The sequence below is a fragment of the Mustela nivalis genome, assembly GCF_964662115.1.
Source record: "Mustela nivalis genome assembly, chromosome: 1".
Classification (NCBI taxonomy): domain Eukaryota; kingdom Metazoa; phylum Chordata; class Mammalia; order Carnivora; family Mustelidae; genus Mustela; species Mustela nivalis.
Window position 1 is genome coordinate 68,346,056 of NC_139020.1, and position 6,000 is coordinate 68,352,055.

The following is a 6,000-nucleotide window of genomic DNA, read 5'->3' on the forward strand; positions in this document are numbered from 1 at the left end:
AGGGAAAAGGAAGAGGGAGTAGGCAGCGACAGGAGCTCCAGCAAGGAGCCTGTTCCAGGAGACTTGCTTTGGGTAGGAATGGCATGGCTCTAGTCCACCTGCCTTGCTCAGCCATTGGCCAGGAGCAGCCTGGGTTAGAGGGGGTTTTGACACACATCCTGCATCAGAGCCTGAAACTATGGTCCCTGGAAGCTGCCAACTAATGCTAGTCCTTACAGCAACTTCTCTCCTGAAGGGAGATCTATATGGTATGCTCCTGTGGCTGCCCTGTGAGTAGATTTTAGGGTTTTATCCTCAGAGGAAACTTCATTTTCAAGTCCTTGGTATTGATTTGGGAAACAGAGGCAGAAGAAAAGTTATTAAATTTCCTTACCCACTGACAAGCCCTTGAAACAGGCAGAGTGACATTCCTCTAGCAACTCAACTACCTCCACCTTAGGGCTTTGCTAAGGGCAAAGGGCAACCTTAGTCTGACCTACCCCTACCCCCAACCAGGATCCTGTAAGTCTACTTTAACAATTCCTTTGGAAACTACTTTTATCTCTAAACCCTCCAAAATAGTGTTGACAATCATTCCCAGGCATATGGCCCACTGATGTACATCTAAAGGGTCTCACGACAAAGGTTTTATTACCAGTGATGAATAGCCTTTTTCCCAATAATAGCTAGCCCCTCAAGGTCCTGTAAACCTGTTTCCAAAATTCCTTAGAGACTTATGCCATCCCTGACCCCCTCCCCATTACAAGTATATAATGGACCGCTCCACACAACCCTGGGGCAGCAGCTCTTTCTTCCCACGGGTCCTGTCCCTGTGCTTTAATAAACCTCAATTTTGCACCAAAGATGTCTCAACAATTTTTTCTTGGTCATCAGCTCTGGACCTCACCCAACCAAACCTCACTTATATTCTAAGACTACATCAATATAGGTGGGAGTAGAGTGGGAGTGGGAGAAACATTTTGCTGCTGTACCCCAGCTGAAAGCTGCAGATATCAAGAATTCAACTTTTTGATGCTCACTTCAGGGCAGACCTGTGTGCTTCCCAGGTTTATCAGAGTTCTTAGGTTGGGTAGGAAAAAGCCCTCAAAGTGCTGCTCCATTGGAAGTGCTACTCCATGGGAAGTGTATGTAGGGCTGTTTGTAAGGATGCATTTCTTAGGAAGCCCAAGGCTCTGAATCCTTTTTTGCACTCTTGTCCCAGAGTAGACACCTACAAGCGGTCGTGCACAGAATTAGATTCACAGCAGGCATCTCGCATCACCTTCGTCTTCTAGATTGCTCGTGTCATGGTCCTTCTTGGGTCACAAATCTAGAGACATCTTTGGATTGCGTTTCCCCTTTTCTTAAAATAAAACCCAAAACACACCATCTTACGTCACCACCAACAAAAAAAGACTTGTAGCAGAGGAAAAGAACAACCAAGCAAGAAAAATGAATTTAAAAAGAAAAGCTAGAAAACCAAGTGATTATCTCAAGAATAATTATGACTCCAGCACACTGTAATTCACTCCTTCTCCAGGTTGCCCTGTCATCAGATAGCTCTAGAAGGTCTGAGAACTTGGGCAGCCCAAAGTATTTTAACCAATGACATCCCAAGTAAATAACTCCCTGCCTTCAAAATCATTACCACCATGAAAATGTTTAAATACCAAACTCTTCAGAGCAAAAACAAACAAATAACCAAGTCATTAAGTGTCTATGTGGGTAGTGTAAGGGCCTATTCAGCCAGAGTGGCCCCACCCCGATTCAACAGCCATTTTGTTGTTTATGCAGTAAAACTTAAATTGACCCTGCCCACCCCCTCAGGGGAACTTACTTAAAAGCAAGTCCAGGAAACCAGTTCCAGATAACAAAGCCCAAATACAAGGGTGAGCCAGGTCAGGTGGAGACATCCAATCAGTAAAGCATGCATACTGTCTCCCTAGGTACCAAGGAGTGAGAGCCCCGCTTTTGGGTGCCAATTCTGACCAAGGTGATAGGCTAGTTCAAATAGCTACTCTGGGGTGAATTGTAATTCAATTGGCCACTTGCGTGGGGCCTAGCATGACTGCTGCCTAGCATGACTGTGCAGCTTCCTCTGTGTGTTACAATCTCATTGGTCACCTGTGTGTGGCCAGGCCCAACCACATGGCCTTTGCTCTATAAGTTAGTCTGTAAGGCAGGGAGGGGTCGCCCTCTCTGTAAGAAGTGCAGCCCTGAATGGTCGGTTTCATTCTCGATGCTTGGCTCGAAATAAAGCTTTGCTTGACCTTCTCTTTGTATCAGTCTCTCTCCTTTAATCATGGACCCATTATTGGGGGACCCAACATTGGGGGACCCAACAGGTAGTATTTCAGATAAAGATCTGGTAATTGGACTTTTTTTTTTTTAAGATTTTATTTATTTATTTGACAGAGAGAGATCACAAGTAGGCAGAGAGGCAGGCAGAGAGAGAGAGGAGGAAGCAAGCTCCCTGCTGAGTAGAGAACCCGATGCGGGACTCGATCCCAGGACCCTGAGATCATGACCTGAGCCGAAGGCAGCGGCTTAACCCACTGAGCCACCCAGGCGCCCCCCCCCTTTTTTAATCTGCAAAACCCACTAGAGAAACAGGAGAAACTTGCTCATTGGCTGCCAAAAAGCCAAGGAAATAGAAGAACATCAGACACAATGAAAAGCCAAGAAGACAATGAGGAGCACGTCCTCTCTAATTGTTGCCTCTTTTCTACTTCTTTTGAGGTTGGATCTCTACATATCCAAAATACTCACTCCATCACCAGGCTGGCTCAGATGGAAGGACATGTGACCCTTGATCTCGGGGTCATGATTTCAAGCCCCACATTGGGTGTTGAGATTACTTAATAAATTTCAAAATACTCACTCCATAACATTAATTAATTTTGAAGCATTTGATTAGTATAATGTACCTAGTTATCTAGATCCATGCTGTTCAATGTGGAGCAACTAGTCATAGGTGACTATTTGAATTTAAATGTAGATTAATTAAAATGGAACAAAGTTCAAATACTCAGTTCCTCAGCTGACTAAGTCACATTTGGAGTGTTAGCTACAGCTAATGGGCAGTGCTGATGGCGATGATTGATTACATTTTAAAATAAATTGGCCTGGAATACAGGATAGTCAAATAGCTTCTCACTTGCAAATGATTAAATAAGAAGTGCTTTTGACTTTAGCCAATGCTTACAACTTCTTGCTGTGAGAACTTCCTTCCCTGCTTTCCTTCCTCCTTTTGCTTTGTTTATCCTTTCCTTGTCTGTGAGGAGAGCTCTGCTTCCAAACATTCTAAACAGGTGTAGCCTGCACCTCCCACCTCTGCCGTTTAAAACCCAAGAGGAAGGATAAAGAAAAAGGTAGACCTCAGACCAGTTAGAATTTCCAAACAGCAAACAACTAGAGTTTGTACCCTTCCCCCTGGAAATGAACTTTCTGATTGGGTTAAATTCAAGTTTGTTTGTTTGTTTGTTTAATTAAACAGAATTATATTATATTAGTCCTTTATTTTATTCATCCAAGTAAAGACAAAAGAGCTCAGAGTTCTTAAAAAAATGAAAAATATGGCGTCCCTGAGTGGCTCAGTCGGTTAAGTGGCTGCCTTTGGCTCAGGTCATGATCCCACAGTCCTGGGATCAGCCCTGCCTTGTACTCCTTGCTCAGGAGGGAGCCTGCTTCTCTCTCTGCTACTCCCCCCTATTTGTGCTTGCTCTCCTCCCCCTCTCTGTGTCCAATAAATAAACTCTTTAAAAAAAAAAAAAAGAAAAATACATTTGGGAATCAAGAAAAACCCCTTGATTATATTTTCAGAGGACACTTAAAAAATCAGTGGCTTATTTCTACAGACATATTTTTAGAAATTTTTACAATATGTTTTAAAGAAATAAAAAATATTTTTATGATTAAATTGGTCAAATGTCATATATACAATTAGGGACACAAGTCCTATTGGTTAAATCATTAAATCATAAAATCTTGCTCATCAAACCAGGTACTAATTTTGAAGTCAATAGTCTTCATATGAGTAAGAACATTCATTCATTTCATCAGTTATGCAGCACATATGAATCTCACAGTGACAGGTCTAGGTGTCACAAAAATGGAACTTTCTCTATTATTTTATAACAAATGAAACCATCTCTCAAGCCTTATCTGGCTGAAAGACTCGTTTTACCTATTGACTCTAAACCTAGTCACTTCCTGATTCTTCTGTTTATTTTGGGTAAATCCTCCAGCACTTCAAAGATCATCACTTTCCTTCTCTTCCCCTTCTCAAGCCGTGAGCTCATTCATTCATTCATCAAATATTTGTTGAGCTCCTACTATGTACCAGGAGCTAGGAACTGAGCACATGGCAAATACGACAAAAAGTCCTTGCTTTTGTGGACCACATGTTTCAGTGAGGCAAACGAACAGTAAGAAAGCAAACAAATAAATATAGGAAAAATACCAGGAGATAAAAGCTCTATAGAGAGTTAAAACATTGTGCTATGATAGGGGCCTGGGTGAGCAGGGAATCTTCAAGGTTTGTAGGAGCTGAACTGAGACCTGAATAATAAGAAAGAACAAGGCTTGAGAAAGGGAAAAGAGCACTTCAGGTGAAGGGAACAGCAAGCAAAAAGACTCTAAGTTGAGGAAGCTTGACTTCTAGTTTGCAAAGTCTCCACTGTCTCCAACACCAGCAGAGGGGATTCTTGTACCTCCTCCCTGGCCCAGAACAATGCATGAGGCTGCCTCAGAAAGGGAGGAGCTTGGGCAGCCAGAAACTATTAGGAAATAGAAACTTTCATGTCATCTTAGACCTTTATCACACAAGAGTAAACACTCTTTCATAAACTTGTGCATTTCTTTCTTTTATATTTCTTGCATTGCCTATTTTTTGCTTTTAGTAGAAAGTAGAGACACTACTAGGAAAGTCCACAGCTGGATATAGCATAGTTTGAAGCAAGAGCCAAGATGACTCTTTTTCTTTAGCAAAACTGTCATCTTTCTTGGAGGATCATGCTGGCCACTTGTCACTCTTGCTTCTATTGAGCACCTAAACAAGACAATATATGTGATAAAGTTGTTAGGGGCCTTCTTGACAGCAATGTGATTTAAAAAAATTTTTTTAAAGATTTTGTTTATATATTTGACAGACAGAGATCACAAGTAGGCAGAGAGGCAGGCACAGAGACGGGGAGGGGAAGGAGGCTCCCTGCTGAGCAGAGAGCCCAGCACAGGGCTCCATCCCAGAATCCTGAGATCATGACCTGAGCTGAAGTCAGAGGCTTAACCCACTGAGCCACCCAGGCGCCCCAAACATATCACAAACTTAAAAAATATCATATTCTTCTTATATTCTTTAAGTTATTATTTATTCCTTGAAGCTATAACATCTAACTCTCTGTATCCGCCCATCCGTCCATCCAACCACCCACCTGTTAGGTAGATTTAATTGAGCATCCAAGATCAGTTCCTTCTCCATTTAGTCTCCCTGTAGGGAAGCAAGTGGAAAGGGAGTATTGTCTCCCTTCCCTCGGGATCCCTATCGCCCTTTCTCCATACTGCACAGTTTAGTACTTCATGGTGAATACCTGCATTATCCATTATGATCATTCCAATGGTGGCAAGAATTAGGGCAGATACTCCCATTTTGCTAATGAGGAAACCAAAGCCTGGAGTAATAAATATTCAGTGAGTGTTCTATTCTTCTATTAAATATCAATCTGCCTAGTTTCCATAAAGTTAAACATATACTTTTGACCCAGGAATCCTCCTAGGACATATAAAAATATATGTCCACACAAAGACATACATGACTGTTTATTGTAGCTTTATTCATAATAGCTCCAAGTGAAAATAGCCCAGGTGTTCATCAACAGGAAATCAGATAAACAAACCGTGGTTTGCCTACAATGGAAAATGCCTCAGCCACAGAAAGGAATAAACTTCTGATATATGCCAAAACATGGACAGATCTCAAAAACATAGGGCTGAGCAAAGGAAACTAGATCTACAAGAGCAAAC